The sequence below is a fragment of the Pezoporus occidentalis genome, unplaced genomic scaffold (genome assembly GCF_034315485.1).
Source record: "Pezoporus occidentalis ecotype Australia unplaced genomic scaffold, CSIRO_AGI_Poc_V1 ctg154, whole genome shotgun sequence".
NCBI classification, from domain to species: Eukaryota; Metazoa; Chordata; class Aves; order Psittaciformes; family Psittacidae; genus Pezoporus; species Pezoporus occidentalis.
In genome coordinates, this window is record NW_026913361.1 from 1,264,880 (window position 1) to 1,283,327 (window position 18,448).

Genomic DNA, 18,448 nt, shown 5'->3' on the forward strand with positions numbered 1-18,448 from the left:
CTGGAGCTGAGGCAGAAATGGACATCTCCTCACAGAGATACCTCATCTCATTGCCACTGAGCACTTTCCTCACCAGGGCCAGGGAATCCTCCTGGTGGGATAGGGACCTACAGGCTCCTGGGGTGACATGGTGCCATTTGGCACAGCTAAAGGGACTCAGACCAGAGAGACAGACAAAAAGAAAGCCAGAAGAATATAATGACCACATATTTGCTGAAGCACTGAAAAACACCTAAGAGGGCTTTAAAGCAGGCAAGTAGTAATCGCCAATGGTTTTGCTCAAACAAAACCCATACAAACCCTTCATTTTCTCACAGAGCTGCCTATCAGTCTCACATGGGACTCTAGAAGGAGACAGATTTGAAGAGATGGAAGTTAGGGATGGGAAAGGAGAAGCCAGAAGACAGTGACCCAAATACCTACACTGATGGAAAACAAGAGACTGGGAAGATGGGAAAGTCTCAATATAGAAAAACTCATGGAGGATGCTCCATCCACCTACAGCAGGGGAAAAATAGGTTTTGGTGGTTTAGGAATTCATTCCAAAGCATCCTTTCAGGGCCTGATTCATCACTTACTGAACTCGATTTAATCATGTTAAGTGTAGAATCATATAGCAGAAAATAGTTACTTATGGCTTTGTAAGACTGAAAGAGAGCATCAGATTTCTTTTACCTGTACAAACTTTTACCTACCCTTCTCAGAGAAAGTCACAAACTGAAATATTAACCAGTCTTTCCATAAGAAAAGATATTTATCACTTAACAATCCTGACCTATTTAGCTTCCAGCATCCAGCACTAAAATCTACAAAGGTTCTGACAGTCAGAAAACAACGCAATGCTACCAGGTACCTCTTCCATAGCAAATAATTTCAAACATGGGTCATGCTGTTCTCCAGACTCCAGTCTGGAGCAGAAATGAGCTTGTAGAGTCATTAAAATGCCAATGACCTGCCATTGAAATGCTAAAAGTGCCATTACAACTACCTGGGGCATAACTTACTATTTTCTGAGTGAAACACCAATATAGAAATGTTTTGAGAAACCAGCTGGGGGCTACTGAAATACCAAAGTCTAATCAAGGTAAAAAAACATCCACAGTGTTACGGACATGGGCTGACTGTAAGGTTCTCTGCTGCAAACCAAAATCAGAAACATTCTGCGATAAAGGAGAATAGAGATCTCATCTTTCAGAGTAACTTTCGGAAAGTAATGACTATTGATAAAAGCCACTCCTTCCTACTTCATAAATGAAAAAAAAAATCTGGTTAAATATACACACACACACTCACCATAAAAAATACTCCAATTTCTTATCTACAAGCACTGGGCATAATCTCTATTATAAATCAGGCCTTTATAAATAAATGTAGAATTACAGAGTGTTGATAGGAACACCAGCAAGCAGTTTGACTTAGAAGATTTCAAATGAACCAAATCATGGCACTCAGATTGTATTAAAGCAATTTTTCTATGGAAAACTGGGCTTGCAATTCTCAAGCTCTGCTGTAATAAAACACCATATACTATATTTGTATGTCAGCTGATTCCAGGGACTGATTTGCTGTATATGTTTGCAATTAATTGGTAATGATATGCCAGTGACATAACTCTATGAGTACACAGACTAAGCTTACCTCTTAAAGAACAGCATTTGAAGTGTTCTTCTTCTCATATTAATCCTACATGAACTTTAAGTGATTTATGGTTACTTAAAGTTTTAGAATTCTAAAAATTCTTTGTAGAGTGAACAAGATGTTAAATCTTCATTAAAAAAAAAAACAACACAAAAACCCTGTTCTTAAGCCAGAGAGACAGCACTGTTGATTAATAAACAAATTTTCCATCATGTCATCTTTGAAGGATAGTTAAGGAAAACTCTCTTAAGAAACATACTTTTGAAATATTACTGATGCCTGAATTTCTTTGATTTTCCTCGCTCTCCTTTCACTGCTTCCACTCCATAAAAGCTTCTTTACATGTTTCAGAAACTGTCTTATTAAAGAAAAAAAAAATGACATCAAGCTGCTAAGTAAATCTGTCCCTTTCACTAAAATTACAATTAACAAGCTATGGGACTGAAATCTGTCCCTAAGGCAGACACATGAGCCCAACAAAGTTAACTGAAATAGCTGCTGTTGATCTCAAAAGCACCAGAATTTGGCCCACTGTGAACTGTACAAGAATTACTTAAGAAGTAAGTCAAGTAAGTCACTAGACACCCATCCAGAAATCAACCATGCTATTCAAGGTTTACCCATGATATATCTTTTAGATAATATGAGAACAACTTTAGCTATTCTTAGATTGGGAATTTTTATGGCTTCAATAGTATCACCTTATGCAAAGCCAACTATTAAGAAAAGAGCATTAAATATTTAGACAGCTTTGCTGGCTTGCAAAATAAGCCAAAATTAGTGCCTCACAGTATTGCATTCCACTAACATATTATTTTAAAGGTCACTATGCATAGCAGCAACCCCTACATCTGGTATGCGGGCAAGTAGTACATTCAGTTTGGTGGAAGAACAAGCAGTTTTGGCTTTTGACATGAATTTATGTTCTAGAATCTGACACTCCCTGTTGAATTACTCAATTGTTTACCCTCCTCTTTGTCGTCTTCCCTAAATCCTGGTAGACACGAAGCATCTGCCAGGAGATTATGCTGAAATTAGCAGGCAAGTCCCATGGAGGAGCTAGCTCTCACCTACAATGGCTTCAGCTACACAGTACAACCACTGCCTTCACCAGCTTTATTTGCTCATCAGCCAAAGAAGAATATACAGTCTGATTAGAGGTTGCTTTATAAGCGAGTGTCAAAATATAACTTTTGCCTTCCAGACAGACACAGATTATTTATTAGCATTATTTCTCTCAAAAACTATCTTCTCTAGGAAATAATCTCTCTTCACTTCAGAGAGTTTACATGCAGCTTTCCAGGATGTCTCTAAAGTGCAAGCAAACTATTTACATTCCTGCCATATGTCTATCAATATCCTGCAGCTGTCTATCTAATTTTCAATTAGATACCAAAATTCTGCTTGCGCAACCATTTGCATGCTTCCCTGACTGCATGTTTTTAACACAGATAAGTAGATTGTTTATTTTTTATTTTTAATTTTTTTTTTTAATTGGGCCTTATTTTTTCTCTCCCAAAACCCATATAAGTCTACCATAATTCTCATATTTTAAGCAGTCAACACCTTGGGACAGGTCATCAGATTACATCATACCCTACTTCTTTCTGAACAAACTGGTAAGACACAAGCCACACAGCAAGAAAGACAGCCCTCATCCATCAGACACTAAGTAAAGTTGTAGTTTCAGAGGTCTATAGACACTATAGACATCAAAACTTCAGTTCTGCATTCATCCATATGGCTGCTTCTTAAGATCAGGCATGTGTCATGAGTCGACCACCTAAATGCAACAGCAGCACTCCTCAATTAGAGCCATGCATGAACAAGCCTACCCCATTGTAATAGGGCCTGCACTTCCACTGCCTCCGTGGCACTTCTGGAGCTAGATTCAATACTTAGTCTCCAAATTCCCCAAATAGAAACCTTTTTATAGCTCAAAGTCAAGCTATAACTAAGCCAATATGTAAACTCCATCCATGCATTTGTGTGTAGGCTGAAAGGCACTTGCAGCATAGAAAAACCTCTTGGGAAAGTCTGTGGATGAGCAGTGGAGTTTGTGTGTGTGTCTTTTGTGTTATGAGTGGATGATATAAAGGACAGACAAGTTTTTAACTCACATGGTACCCCTCAGCATTGCCTTGCAATTGTCATGCAAAGGAGGATGCATTTCTGCAAGGCCTGGGAAAAACCTCGGTATATTTGTCTCAGAGATGTATGGCTGACAAGTATTTTTCCAGAGCTCCAGGGGAAAGTAGGGGAAAAATTAAATTCCTAATCCAAACAAAAGACTTGGAGATTTATTTCTTTTCTGTAACCTGAATTAGTATTACAATTAAATATAGTTATCAGGAAAAAAGCTAATCAAGTTTTCTTTTTGGTGAAACAATATTCTAGAAAGTCATTTTTTGTTACTTAAAATAAGTTCAATGAAAAGAAAAATCCTCCCTTCCCTCTTATTAAAACAGAGTAAGAATTACATTACTAAATGGAAGTCATTTTACACTAAAAAAAAATTATCAATTCTGCAAATATCAAGACGACATCCTGGCATTTTCCAAATTATTTTTGTCTTACATCCACTCAAAAGAAAATGTCATTAAAATTGACAAGGTTTAACAAGCAATTTTGTTTTGAAGAAACAGCCCTCTCCAAGAGAAAATGGTTTGAATGGAATCTTTGGGTTTGTTTTTTTTTTCCTGTTTTGATCACTAGCTAATTATTCAAAGACATAGAAGTTCTCTCATTCTGGACATATGACATGGATTATAGTGGAACCAGCTGGAGATTAGATTTCTAACTCACATATGGAGCTCATGACCCTCTTTATGAATCATCACACCATTTGTTTAATATTTAATGCAACTCTTAGTTACACTGAAGAAAACACTGAACAACGGGGGCCCATAAAATTAAAATCACATAGCAAAATCACAGCTACTTGCAAATCCTCTCTTCGTTGGGAGTTCATCACAAATCTGTCTGATCTAGGTTCATTAAGTTTATTTTTTCACTCCTGAGATGGTATGATATGATGGAACACTAAAATCTCATATAAACATCTCCGATTACAGCTTGTGAGCCTCAAGAGATCCAGCCTTGCCTTTCATGCAAACCTAGGCATGGTAATATCTTGAGATTAAAAAGAAATATTTCTGAGCATGTTAATCTACGGAAGTCTTAAGAAGAGTGGGAAATTAAAACTCTGCAGCTCTAGATAAAATTTTACTATCTTAAGTGCATAGACCATGGTCCATGGAAAAGTAACTGCCTTGGTCACGATCGCTCTTTCCCTGGCTGGTTAACTCACCAACTTGAAAAATAAATTTGGAAAACTATCAGTAGATACCTATGGATCTCAATGAACACAAACCCACAGTCAGGGACATTTTAGCCTTCTATTTTGCAAAAGCAAAAAGAAATTTAGTTTTTCTAAATGCATTTGCACAGCTTCTAAAAATTACCATTGTGTTAAGTGCTATTGAGTTGTGCAAGCAGTTTAAAGCTCCCCCCCCCTTCTCATCCGAGCAAGGTCAGCAAAGTCAAGCCAAAACCCAGCTCCCATCCTGTCAACCTGAATCTGTCTTTTGTTCAGAGACCTGTTTCTACTCAATAGTAAGACATGTCTCGCCTCCAATTGCCTTTCAGGACAAAGCACAGATTTGTGTCCAGTCCCTGACAGACATCCAACAAGCAAAAGATCTTTACAGACACATTATTTTCTGGTATAACACATCCCTCTGCATTCCCTTTTGGGCCCACCAAAACTCACACCAACTTACCCTCACAATACCAACTAATCACATACCTCCTTGCCCCTAGATGCCCATTTCGACCTGGAATTAGTCGATACAACGTTACTCAAGTCATATAAATCTTGTGTGGTTCACTGCTAATAATTCAGCATCTGTCAATGTGATCATTTAAAGGTCCCTTTTAATAAGGACTGGTTGAGTGGATCCAGTGTTAGAATATTGTGAAGAATATTGTATTCGCTCAAAAGAGGTGCTCTAGGCAAGTCTCAAAGTGTTGCTCACCTTATGCCAGGCAGAGTTAGGTGTGCAGCTGGAAGATGTTGCCAACCATGCCAACGTGAAACATGCTGCTGCTGCTCCTCAGCTGCCACTCTCCTCCTGACTGTGCAGAGCCAGTGGCAGGGGATGCACAAGCACTCCTCGTCCACTCTGGCACAGGTTATTGTTGCCCACACTGAAGGCTCCTGAGAATGTCCTTAAGGACAGATGAAAGGCTTGCAACTTTCATAGTCCTTTTTGCAGCTCCACTGTCCTTTTTCACTCCTGTCAAAGCCAACATCCACATGGGCAAAATGGTTTTGCATATTTGCAGAACAGAGCACTCTGCATCTCCAAATGTGCATGTGCCACAAGCAGTTTACACAAGTGAAAAGCATGCTACTGCAGCCCTGACTTCTGCACAGCCTCTCTCTACCTCAGCACTGAGCATCTGCAGAGCATTTGCCTGGCTGTTGACGTTATTGTCTCTGCCAGCTTGAACCAATGTGAAAGGGTGGCTGTGGGCACAGGAATCCCAGGTCACCCATCTCCATAAACAGGCAGCAGCTGCAGAGAGGTACCCTCTCCCCTTGGAAACACCAAGTACCTGATCAGCGGAAAAAGCAGGCTCCTAAAGAAGATTTTTCTCCTATGAAACCACTTGTGGTGGGCCCCTTTGCCAAATTATCTATGTATGCATAAACCTCCCAAGCCCAGCAACATTGTCCTTGCCATCTCTCCCTGCTTTGCAGTCTGCATAACTATTCCAGCAGCACTTTCTTGTGTGCTCCCCAGCAGAATTAATTAATGTTTGCACAGTACTTTGAAGATGAAAGTACTAAGTGATTGCTAAATATCAGACCAGATTCCTAGCTGGTTTAAAAAAATGACATTTGCAGCATCTGGCATCTGGGCCCACGATCAACCTGTCTCATTGGAGAGACTCTGTAGAGAATGTGAAGAAAAAAGAATTACAAAAACGAAAAAAAAAAAAAATACATTAGAAAAAGAACATATAAAAGAATGTAGAAAAACAGACTGAAGTAATAGCCTTTACACTCTTCTCAGAGTTCCTATTTCTGCAGGTGAAGAGTACAAATCTGTAGAGCCATGACACCGTTCTCCTCCAAACCTCCTTAAAACTCACCTCTGCTGAGAAGCCTACAAATCATTCGGCGCTGATTAGCCAGCCGATGTACTGTGACTTCTGCACACTGCACTTACCATAACCATCCTGCCCTTAATGCTGGCCCACCCCATCTGTTTACTCAATGTGCTGCTTTTTTCCTATCCTCTACCTTAAGCATTTGAAGGGCATTTTTCTTATATATAGCTGTCAGGCCCAGCCCAGGGATATACAGATGCCAACGACATGTCTTTCCAATCTTTTACAGGCTCTGTATAAAATGGATGTGCAAAAGTCAGTCTCAAAGGATAAGCCTCAATAGGTTTAGATCCACTTACTGAGATGTGTGTGTTCCCGTATAAAACCATTGATCACGGAAAGCAACCCAGGAGGTTTAACTCGTACACGTTATACATAAAGCAGTTGTGTACCTTTCCAAAAGGCACTGTGCTCCTGCAGTTTAAGGGCTAAACTTACTGATTATACTAGATTTTTTTTTTATTTTATAGCAGGAATTGATATTAAAATTGCACAAATGTGGTCCAAGAGAATGTTTCATCATAAAATCAGTCTGTTACCTGAATAAACTGCAACAGTCAGAAGGGGACACAAAGTGACTCTTTAAATATTATAAAGACTGTCATGAATGCCTTCCTCTGGGGGCTTGCAGTAACACAGCTGGTGCTGAGAGAAGAGAAGGCAACAGAAGACTGCATGCACCTCATGCCGGGACAGCATGGCTGATAGGAGAAGCACCTCCATTGGCTGGATGTGTGCAGGATGAAGCACTAGCAATGAGCAAGATCATCTGATGGTGAGGTATTAGAATGAGTCACCTCACTGACTACAAAGGGGCCAATGCTGCATGGCTTGGATGCAGCCAAATCTCTCATCACATCTACATGATCTAGGAGTCAAACTCAGATTCACTTCAAAAAAACACAACTCCAGTTATTTCAGTAGGAAGCCATGCATGCAAAGGGTGTCAATACTCTTTCCACTGCCTCACTAGACCTTATGTTTTCAACTCCTTAACTAAATCAGTTGCATGAGCTATTCACAGATATACAAGAGGAAAGCCCTCTAGCCTCTTCCCAGTACAACAGCAAAACTACTCACTCGAATGCCTAAAATAGTACTTGACTTTTAAGTATTGAAACAAAAATGTTACACCAAAAATATGTTCTCATGCTGTGAGACTCCAGTGAATGTTACAAATCCCAAGGATGCTGCCTTTGCAACAAGCTTTTTTTTAAAGAAACTCATCGGTAAAACCGATGAGAAATTTGGGCCAGAAACCTTAAGGTTTTCATCTGCACTCTCTCAGTGCAGCAGTACTGCTCAAAACTTGAGAAGATGCTCCTACCTACCCAAACACAGGGAGTCTGCTCATATACGCACACTGCCAGTAGCAGAGAGTCATGAATGCAACCACGCGGGTTAACTTGCAAGCCTCATGCCTTGGGCACAGCTGGGTATTTCCCCATCTGGCTGCAGATATTTTTTACCCTTCCAGTCTGTCTTGTTCTCCTGCTTTCCAACAGAAGCCTCTCTCCACTGAAAAACATCCCTACCGCCTCTTCGCCACAACTTAGGCTGATGCTTTGCACTCATAGCCTTTAATCTCTAGAGAACTGGGATGCGATTTTCAAAAGCACTTAGTGTTGACCTACCTCTGCTCCAAATCAGTCTGATCATATTAGGTTAACTATATTTAAGTTTGGCCGTGTATATTTTGTCATAATAAACTTACCTCGAAGGAATGTTGCTGCTCTAAAACAAGATTACTAGACCTGTGACTATACTTATGCATCTCAATCAGGAATCTGACTTTCCAGTTACAGTTCTGTGGAATTATTTTGAAGCATACTGAATATTTAGTACTAGCAGAACAGAGGTCAAGGCAATTACATCCTGTATCTTAAAACTAAACAGTCCCCTCTAAATTCAGTGTTAAAGAAATGCTGCACTGGAGACCTTAAAGTTTAAAACTCCAAAAACTAATGCATAAAATTCATAGAAATCTCAAGCCAGCCAAAATGTGCTTCCTCCCCTCCCCCAGCATCTGTGACCACCTCTGGACAATCAAGACCTAAATACCAGTATAGGACTTCATATTTTACTTCATCTCTTTTTTTTTTTTTTCTTTCTTTAAATGTTAGTCAGAGAGTGTTTCTCAACAGTCCAAGAAGTGCCTGGCAGCTGTCACCAGTTCTTTTCCAACACACAAATACTGGAAAACCACTTCTCAACTTAGTCCATATGGCACCTCCAGAAAGACAAGAGTAATAGTTGGAATGTTTTGGCCATGAAGCTCATACAACATAGGACTAAATGTATCTTTACAGACCTGTTTTTTGTTAGGGTTGTTTCTTTTTAATTAGTATGTTGAACCTGCTTTTGCTGCATTTTCTCTTTTGATATATATATATTTTTAACTGAATCCATAATTAGCCTATCTAAATGATTGACAGCGAAGGTGAAGGAACAGCCTGTTAGTCTTGACTGCTGGAGTAATGAATAGCGAAGCTGACATGTTAAATTTCTTCACCTCCAATTGGAATTCCAAATTATAGACTTCTTTTACATTATCATAATACCAAGTTCATCTTAAAAATAGAATGATTCCTTGGGGGTGTATTTATAGTGAAAAAATACATATCTAATGCTGTACTTAGCATATCTTCATATTTTAATATAATTGGATTGATTGTTCCAATTTTGTTCTTATTTTTGGAAATTAAAAAGCAGAATCAGATCAGCTTGTATTTTTCAAAGGGTCCATCATTTTGCTTCCATAGGACATTCTGAAACTTTGAAAAGCTGTTTGTAATTTAACGTATCCTCCTGTTCTCCCTACAGCTACTTGGCAGGTTTCATCTTCCCAGCTTGGCTAAGGGCCACTTTATCAGAGTCTCTACAAACTTTGCAGGGAGTAGAAACGAGATCTGATGAAGTCTATGAAACTGAAGTTTCTACCCCATAAAAACCCCTTAATTTGGCCTTCATCCCTAAGCAAACAAGTCCTGAGAAACAAATCATCAAGTTCAAATTAATCAGTTTTTGTGAGAGCAAACACAGCCCATCAATAAAAGCAAAGCAATAAAACACAGGGAAATGCCTCCAAGCCAGACACAGTGCTTTTAAACTCTCCAATTTATTTTGCATGGAAGTGAGAGAAAAGAGTCCTTAAAACTTTCAACTAAATGAGACTTAATTCAAATCATGCTGTTACTAAACCTCAAGGCCCAGCTTCTAATAGTGGGTGCAACTGTCTGTGGAACTGCATCATGGGATGCCAAGAGAAGGGGGCTGCTGGGGAAGGGGTAGATACAGTCACCCTACCACTGGTCCTCTCCTCCATCCCAAGGTAAACCCAGGCAAAAAATCCCTTGATCTGCCCAAACACCTTGGTAGCATCTGGGGTGGTTGCTAAAGCCACGATGGAGCAGGGTCAAAGGGAGATACTTCGGCCACAGTGCTTTTCATCTTCTGTATCTTTAATATATACAGCCCTGTCAGCAATGCTCCTTCCTACTGACTATCCCTCTGGAAAAAAAAAAAAAAAAAAAAGAAAACAGCCTCAAGCCATCTGCACAAGGAATTCCCCTAGAGCTCAGTTAAATGCTGCTTGCCTTCAGTTACATTGGTGTGCCTCAATCTTATGAAATATTTTCAATTTCCAGAACAAATTTGACACAGGGAAAGACGAAGGGACAGGGAAGAACAATACATTTCTAATAGAAATTGGCACCATTTCAGATTTCTTTCACCTCAGCAAAAAATCCTCAAGACATAAATACATGTATCTTGTTAAGTTAGGAGGCTCTCCTAGCAGTGCAATTAGCTTTCATAGGAAATAAGGACATGTACTGTCTTGAGAACAGACTCTCGGGCATATATAAGCATGTAATATTGGGCACACTTACCTCAAATGAAGGAAAGCATTTTCATTCCCAGTGTTGACACTGAAAAAGTGGTGGTTTAAATGCTATATTAGTACTGTATTCCAAGGGACCTTAGTACCTTCTCTCAAGAAGCAAGCCCTTGCATCAACTCCCGCAACTCCCATTTCACTGCTGAAGGAGAAGTGCTGCTGGGGAATGTCACTTGCAAGGAAGGAGGCAGCAAGACCCACAATACTGCAACGAGCTCATTAACGAGCTGTGCAGCAGTCCCATCCCATCGCTACATACTAGAGGTCTGGAGATCACCCTTTACTTTGCAGCCCTACTCGGTAGGATGTATGTGGATATACCTGCACATTGCCTACTGCTCTGTGGATCAGGCAAAACCAGCTTTGTTTTATTTCAGTTACTGCGGGGTTGGTACATTGTAACACTTATCAATCAGTAGGATGGTCTTCATTAGTCTGTTCCCCATCATTTAACATGACTATAAGCCATTGCCAAACAGATTATACTGACTATTCCATTAATATCCTGTGTTCAGCAAACGGGGAGGAAATTTTATTATTCTGGTAACTGTTTAATGTTTGCCACCAGACACACAAGGCAAATGTGTCCAGGAAATGCTTACTTGCCCAGTGTCACCCTATTCATTTGCAAGGAAGCCACAAGAACTAACTGCAAAGAAAGCAGAACCACTGCACAGAGTAAGAAGAAAATAAGCTAATAAATACTGCCGCCACCATATCCTAGTATGCAAAGCAATGTTTTATTACATGCTTTAAAATTAATACATGCTGTTTTGTTGGCATCAACACACACTCAAAAGGCCTGATCCTTCACACTCCACAAAGCCTACACATCAACAAAATCAAATCCCTCCATTGGCACTTCATCACTCTCATGAAGGCACACAATGAAGCACCTAAGCACCCACCATTCATGCACAGCCAATATTAAAAGTGTATGAGTCATTTTTTTTCCTGTCAAGAACAGCTTCCTCATCCGGCTCCCAGAAGCCATGTTTAATTTCCCTACAACAGTTTTTCCCTGTCTCCTGTTTCACATAAATGTAAGGCCTCAACCATGTTACTGGTCTTAATTTAAACAAACACAACCCAACAATAAAAAATACACACACACACACACAAAAATAAAATAGCCACCTCAAAAAAAAACCTGACCCTAATATTTGGATTGCAGCCTTTATGTTTCCTGTTGGCTTCTTCTGCAGCCCAAGAAGAAGCATCATTTTCATAGCACGACTTGTATCACGGATGGGCAAAATCACCTTCTGAGTGTGTCCACGTTACTCAACCAACCAGAAGAACAAGGCTCTTCCTGCAGATACCTGCGGAGAGATGCATCCTCACCAGCTGGGACCCATTTGTGACTTCCCTGCTTTAGGCTGCAGGTGGAGTACAGGAGAATAGCAATGGCAACACTCAGATCTATACAATTTCCAGCTTCTCTTCAACCTACCCTGTTTAATATCTGGAACATCTAATAATTATTATTAAACTGTAAACTATAAAATACATGGGAAAATGCACAAATAAACTGACACATCTGTAGCTTAGCCCCTGGTCTTCAGCTGAGTTCAGCTTTACCATGCAAAGTTCGACCCATTCAATATATACATGCTATAACTGAGCTTTGCAAAATCCATCAAGCTGCAAGCCTTGGCAACAAAAACAGCTCAAGAGATGTAAGCGCCAATCTGAGAAGATACTCCCCAGGAATTAGATTTTGTAAACAAACATTTCAGCTAATTGCATTCTTGTTCTCAGTGCATTGAAGGCCCCATTTAGCCAAAGCATTTGTCTACAGAGTTTAGTTTCTTCCACTTAATGAACCCTGATCCTGTCTTAGCCTTGGCTGGTATATCATCAGGATCAACATGAAATGCTAATGGAGAAAAATGCTTAATATCACTTCAAGTGTTTAAGTTACAACCACAGCTATTAAAGCAAATCTATTTTACCTGTTCCTCCTCTCCGGTGAGACAGATTTAAAAGTTTCCGTGGGGAGAAGCGATTCATAAACGGCTACACAGATCAGAGAAGAAAGCCTTTCACCATTAATTACAAGCAGCATTTTCCGAACTAAAGCTGGTCATTTTGCCAGCACAACACATAATTAGTGAGGCTCGTTTTATTTTGCCACCTTCACAAATTAGTTCACTTTTTAAAAAGCAATGTGGCTGCCTCCAGCAGCAGGGATAAGCACACCAGCCAGCCACAAAAATAAGGCTTCATGCTCTGCTTGTCATCCATGGCAGAAAAATCCAACAGGTTTCCCAGTTTTCAGACCCCTTGCTGATTCAATGCAGAAATCAGTGTTGCTTGCTGTGACATCTGTAACATAAGTTTTTGCAACGCACCATGTAAGATGATCTCTGCAGTCCCATGAATCTTAATTTTTCACAGTGAGAAAAGCTTCCTCATTTTCAAACTTTCCCACTGCTAAGCCAAATCACAGGATATGAAAAAGCCACAGCAACAAGGAGGAAAAGGAAGCTTCCTGCCCCTCATCCCTGCAGAGGGTCCAGCCCCAATTTCATCTGTGGCATCCTTGCTTCGGGTCATCACAGAAATAGCAGGAGGGGATGATGCGCTATAAGAGATGCTGGCCTTCACTCACCAAGAGAGAACACTCTCAGACACTGTCTGCATTTTAAAGCAGGACTGCTTCTTTCTTCCCATGGCTCAGACAGCCCCTCAACTTCTTTGAGGAGCAAATCTTTGTGGCAAAGGCTTCCAGTGGACACACCTGACAAGATCCTGGTTTTGAACTAGGTACCCGAAATACCGACTGGAGCCCCCAGCACTTGCTAGACAGAGCATGCTGCTTGCAGCTATCATTGGAAATGCTGAAGTTATCCTTATGCAGATTTTAAAGGCCACTGTTTATGCATGTAAATTCTGAAGGGCATTAGCGGCATCACTGACACACACTGACAGCCAGTCCAGCTCCGGGAAGGGAATAAGCAGCAGCGACTGCCTGAATAATTGATGTGCTTTTACTCTGCCCCATGGCCCTGTTATTACATTGCTCACTCTCTTCAACTGCCTGTGGTTTCTAAATTAATTAGAAATCTTAATGTCATGGCCAGCCAGTTTAAAAAAAAAAAAAAAACAAAACACCAAAGATACCAAGAACAAAAGAAGAGAGTGCTTCTTGTGCCCTTGAGCCTTGGGATATCTCACTTTGGCCTGGCCATGCAGGTAATAAAAGCGCAGTCTCGGTTTCTGAAGCTTGGACCCGATTTACTGATGCTAACAGCAGCACAGCATGAAATCCACTCCACCTGCAGAAAACCCCTACTTCATGGGGGTGAATACCTCCATCAAGGTCACTTCTCCCATAAGGTGGGGCAAAGCCTTTTCAAGGGGATAGCATGTGTGCAGACCAGCTAGCGTCTCTTCAATACAATGAAATACATCTGATACATTCCCAGCCCAGCCATTGCAACCTAGTACCGTGCAGTACCACATGAAAGGATGCCGCTGAAGTCCAGAGGAATTACAGTCAACAGAGCTAAATTACTCTTTGGGATCTCTTTCACAGGCTGAAAAAAAGTTGCATGCAACCCCTTGACCTCAGAGAACAGGAAAAGCTGATAAATATGACATATTAATCAAAAATAACGAGTGGCCATTTTTTGCTACATACATACCCTTAAATTCTTACAATACTGTGTATGCTTAAACTTTAGAGCAATGTCTGTAGGTTTTAAGAAACCCAGTGGGAATAATTCCCCTGTTTGAACCACATTGCATTAAAGTGTGGGTAGTTTCGTTTCAAGTCCTTGGAAAGCACTTAGCCATGATAAATCCGGAGGTACTTTTACTTTCTTACTTAAAAAAGAAATACTGATTTATTTTTTTTTTTTAAATCTCCTTAGAAGTGTACCAAAAGCATAAATAAACACAGTTGGATTCATTGAGATAATTTTAAATTGCACAGGTAACTGAGACTACTATTTCACCCTCTTATATAGAGCAGTGAAATACCAATGAAACTCAATATTGCAGCACAGTGTCTCTTTGCCAGCACATTTCATCATACTGTAATCTCCAGGATGCTGAGGGGGAAACCAACTTCTGTTATTCACCTTGGGAAATTCATGATTTTTAAGAAATCGGATTTTTCAATCTTATTGAAATGACCAACAGAACTTATACTCAAAGCAATATTTGACTCCCTAGTAAAGTTATCCTACATCTCCCATACATGTTAAGTGCCCAAACATGAGAGTCCCAGGGTAGAGATGAGATGGTGATGGTGACACAAGGCTTTACAGAGTATTAAATGATACCATAAATTCAACAAAATGAATCCCATTTGTTAGTACAAAGGGAAGGTAATTCAAAACACTGTGAGCCCAAACTGCAACTGAGTGTGGTCCTCTAAAAAGGCATTTTGATCAAATATTTATTTGCTCCTAGAACTTCTCCCTCTATCTGCTAATTTTCCTCTCCTATCATAATTTCGCATTAAACTGATACATGCACAGTCCACCACAAAAAATAAAAATACAGAAGAATCAAAGCAAGTTGCAAATTTAAGCCCTCTCAGTGTATTTCCACATCCCTCCCGAGAACTGAGGTGGAACTTCCATTTATGGGGTGGGAAGACGGGCTTACAGCAAATTTTAATGCTGATACATGAAGAAGGCAGCACTGGTCTACCCGATGATTTGTTTGCATTTATCATCTTGGGTTTACATACTGCCTCTAAAATGCACATGCTAATCATCGGCAGTATGGCACCGCAGATGCAGAGAACAGAAGATGTCACTCACATGCATTTTTCAATCCCAATCAACGAAACAGACTGTCTTGTAAGAACATGTTACATGGTCACACAAAAGCTTTCCTGACCCCTGCAACATCCCCTACCTGTATCTTTTACATCTGTGTTTTAAATCTCACTATGCTTGCTTTGCTATACTCAAATGTACAGCCCTTCACATTATATATTTCCTTCCATAGTCCATACTGCGACATCCATATACATCTTTTCTCACTTTGAAGTTATTATATTAAATATTACAAAAAAAAACAACTGAAAGGCTCAGCTCATGTAGGTTCCTCTAGGTTATCCAGAGTAATAATGAAGCCACACAGCCTTTAAGGCAGATGTGGGGTCCTGATCCCTCTTCTGGATCACCATATAGCTGGAAGGATGTACCAGCTGAAGCAGGACTGCCAGCCTTCAACATGACCATGCCCTCCTAAATTCTACATTGTTTCCATAAGAAGAAAAGTGCAAAACCACAGAAGGTTCTCCCACAGGGGTGCTCGCCTCTCAGCCTTGGAAAAAAGGCGGAAAAAAATACAGGAGACGGGAGCAGTACAGAGCAGCACTGCTTGCTTTCATTGCTGCTTTTTGGAGCCTAGTCTTTCAAGATGCAGCCCCTGGCAATGTGGCTCATGAAAGTTTGATGAACAGCATTTTGTTTAACACCAGCAACTGAGCCACAGCCCTGTTGAGCTGCATTGCCCAAGCAAAATGTCATGACCCAAGAGGATCAAGAAACTTGATTGCAAGGAGCAGGCTCGCAGGCAGCAGAGGAGCTCATGACCTCTGAGGCAGGGTGCACTAACCAACAAGCTACTATGGAACTGAAACATGAGGAGGCTGCTGCAGCACTGATAAACACTGAACTTCATTCAGTACTTGACCACCTGCTGCAAGGAAGTGCTAAGCCATTTTGCAAATGTAGGGAAGTCCATAGCTTTTTCCATTGGCACATATAAACCTTGATTTTCTTTTTTCCCCTCCTTCACCTTTTTCACTTCCACATGCACTGCAAAAACTCACAGTGTGTTATTCCCTAACATTTTGCTCCATCATTTTTATGTTCTGCTGCTTTTGTTCCCCTGCTCCCTTTTCCATGAAGGAATATTCTCAAAAACAACCATGCCTGAGTAACTGAAAATACACACTCATACGCAGAGATGGTGCTGTAGGCTCACACAGTGTCAGCAGGTTTAGCAGTTTAATATTTTAGCATAGCTAAGAAATGAGGCTAGACTATATGGTCCAGTAATTACCTTTTCTTGTTCTTCAGGTGCTAAAAATCCACACGCTATTTTTTGCAGAGTACTGAATTCAGCATTTCTGGAAACAAAGATAAAAAGAAAAAAATTAAAAAACATTTACACTTGCCCCTGAGGACTTCTAGGCACTCATGAACTTTCTGCTATACATGCATTTGAGGATACAGCAATGAAAAAATGGTTTTGCTCAACAGATCCGAGTTTTAAAAGCCTGTAAGAATTTTTAATCTCTATGAAACACATCTCTGTATGGGAAGACTGAACTAGCACATAGCTAACAATGGCTGGATGAAAAATCAGTGGAAGCTATCACTGCCAACTATAAAAAAAACTTACCTTAGAGATACAAGTAGTTATCAAACAAATGTGAAGGTACATGAGTATCTTCTTCACCATAAGAGACTCTGATGTGATCTGGAAAAACGACTGTTATACTAGAGGATTTACCAGAGATTTTAGAGGTTGCTGCACCAGAATAATAAAGAAACACCTACTTTGAAAAGAATGTAAGGTTGTTAATTCCTATTCCTCAGCACTTACACCTTAAATTTCCTCCGTCCCCTTACATCTTCAGTATTTTCTTCTAACTTTAGTGTTAGATGCTAAATGTAATTGGAAAAAACATGAAATGCATAGATATTGGTCTACTTCCTGGAATTGCTGGTTTTCTTAGGATTAATTACACATAAAAAATTGCTCCTCACAGTTGGGGTTTCTACAGGTAGATAGAGTTTTGGTGGGAATCAGTTTTGTCTGAGTGAAGCTGGGTGGCACAGGACTTTGGAGCCATGGGCCACCCCAATTAAACATTTAGAAATCAGAATTTAAAAAAATAAAATTCAAAGGAAATAGCAATGAGTCCTCCTGCCTAAATTTTGCTCTGAAGATTAATTATAAACCCAGATTATTTTCTGCAGCCTACAGGGGAGAACACAGGTCATTTCATTTGGAAGAACTGTATTAAAATAAAAAATTATAAAGCCTGATTAAAATAGGATTCAGTGTTAAACTGGGGACAGTTGCTTCACTTGCAGCAGTGAGCTTCTCCCTAGGCCTTTCCCAGCTGGGGCTGCAGCACAGTTTCCCAATACTGCTATGGTTCCATAGCATCCCTGGACCATCCTATAACTTAAAAACTTTGCAGAGCCAAAAAGTGGTCCTAGGGCTCTGGTTTCACAGCTCAGCTGATCCATAATGGTCCTACTTCAATCTTTGATGGCAAAAAAGGAAAGTTTTACCCCAGCCTCTGTGCACTCCTTGGCACATACTCCCTTTAGAGTACGAAAAGAAGGAGGCTGAGGCATTGGTCCCAAACACATAATTCATCTTATTTATGTACTAAAGGAGCAATCACTTGCATTCAGTAACCTTGGAAGTCAGACGAGTAAATTAAAACTTAAAACAAGGCTTGAGAGTCCAGCACACATGGTGCTTTTTGAGTGATTTCTCTGTAATAGGCAAGTATGGATGCTCTGGAAGAAAAAGAGACCTATTCCAGGTTGCCTGTCAGCAGAATTGCCTCTGTACCAGCTATTATTTCTCACTGTACAAATGAAAAAGTCGCCAGATGTTAACGGCTTTCAGCCTTGGATTTTGATCAAATATACACAGTTTCAGTAGAAAAAAACATTTTTACAAGTGCAGAGCAGACCAGGCAACACCTCATGAGGGCATCCATATACTTTATTTCTAGGA

At 40.1% G+C, this 18,448-nt stretch overlaps 1 protein-coding gene across 20 annotated transcripts in view; it reads right to left on the bottom strand.

The window, feature by feature from the left end:
- The window catches only part of ADGRL3 (adhesion G protein-coupled receptor L3), a 516,853-nt gene that overhangs the window by 412,173 nt on the left and 86,232 nt on the right, over window positions 1–18,448 (bottom strand). For all 20 annotated transcript variants that reach the window (XR_009963392.1, XR_009963393.1, XM_062611552.1 and 17 more), the window contains one exon: window positions 16,748–16,814. The gene's annotated coding sequence lies outside the window, so the exon portion shown is untranslated. The remainder of the gene's footprint in view (window positions 1–16,747; window positions 16,815–18,448) is intronic.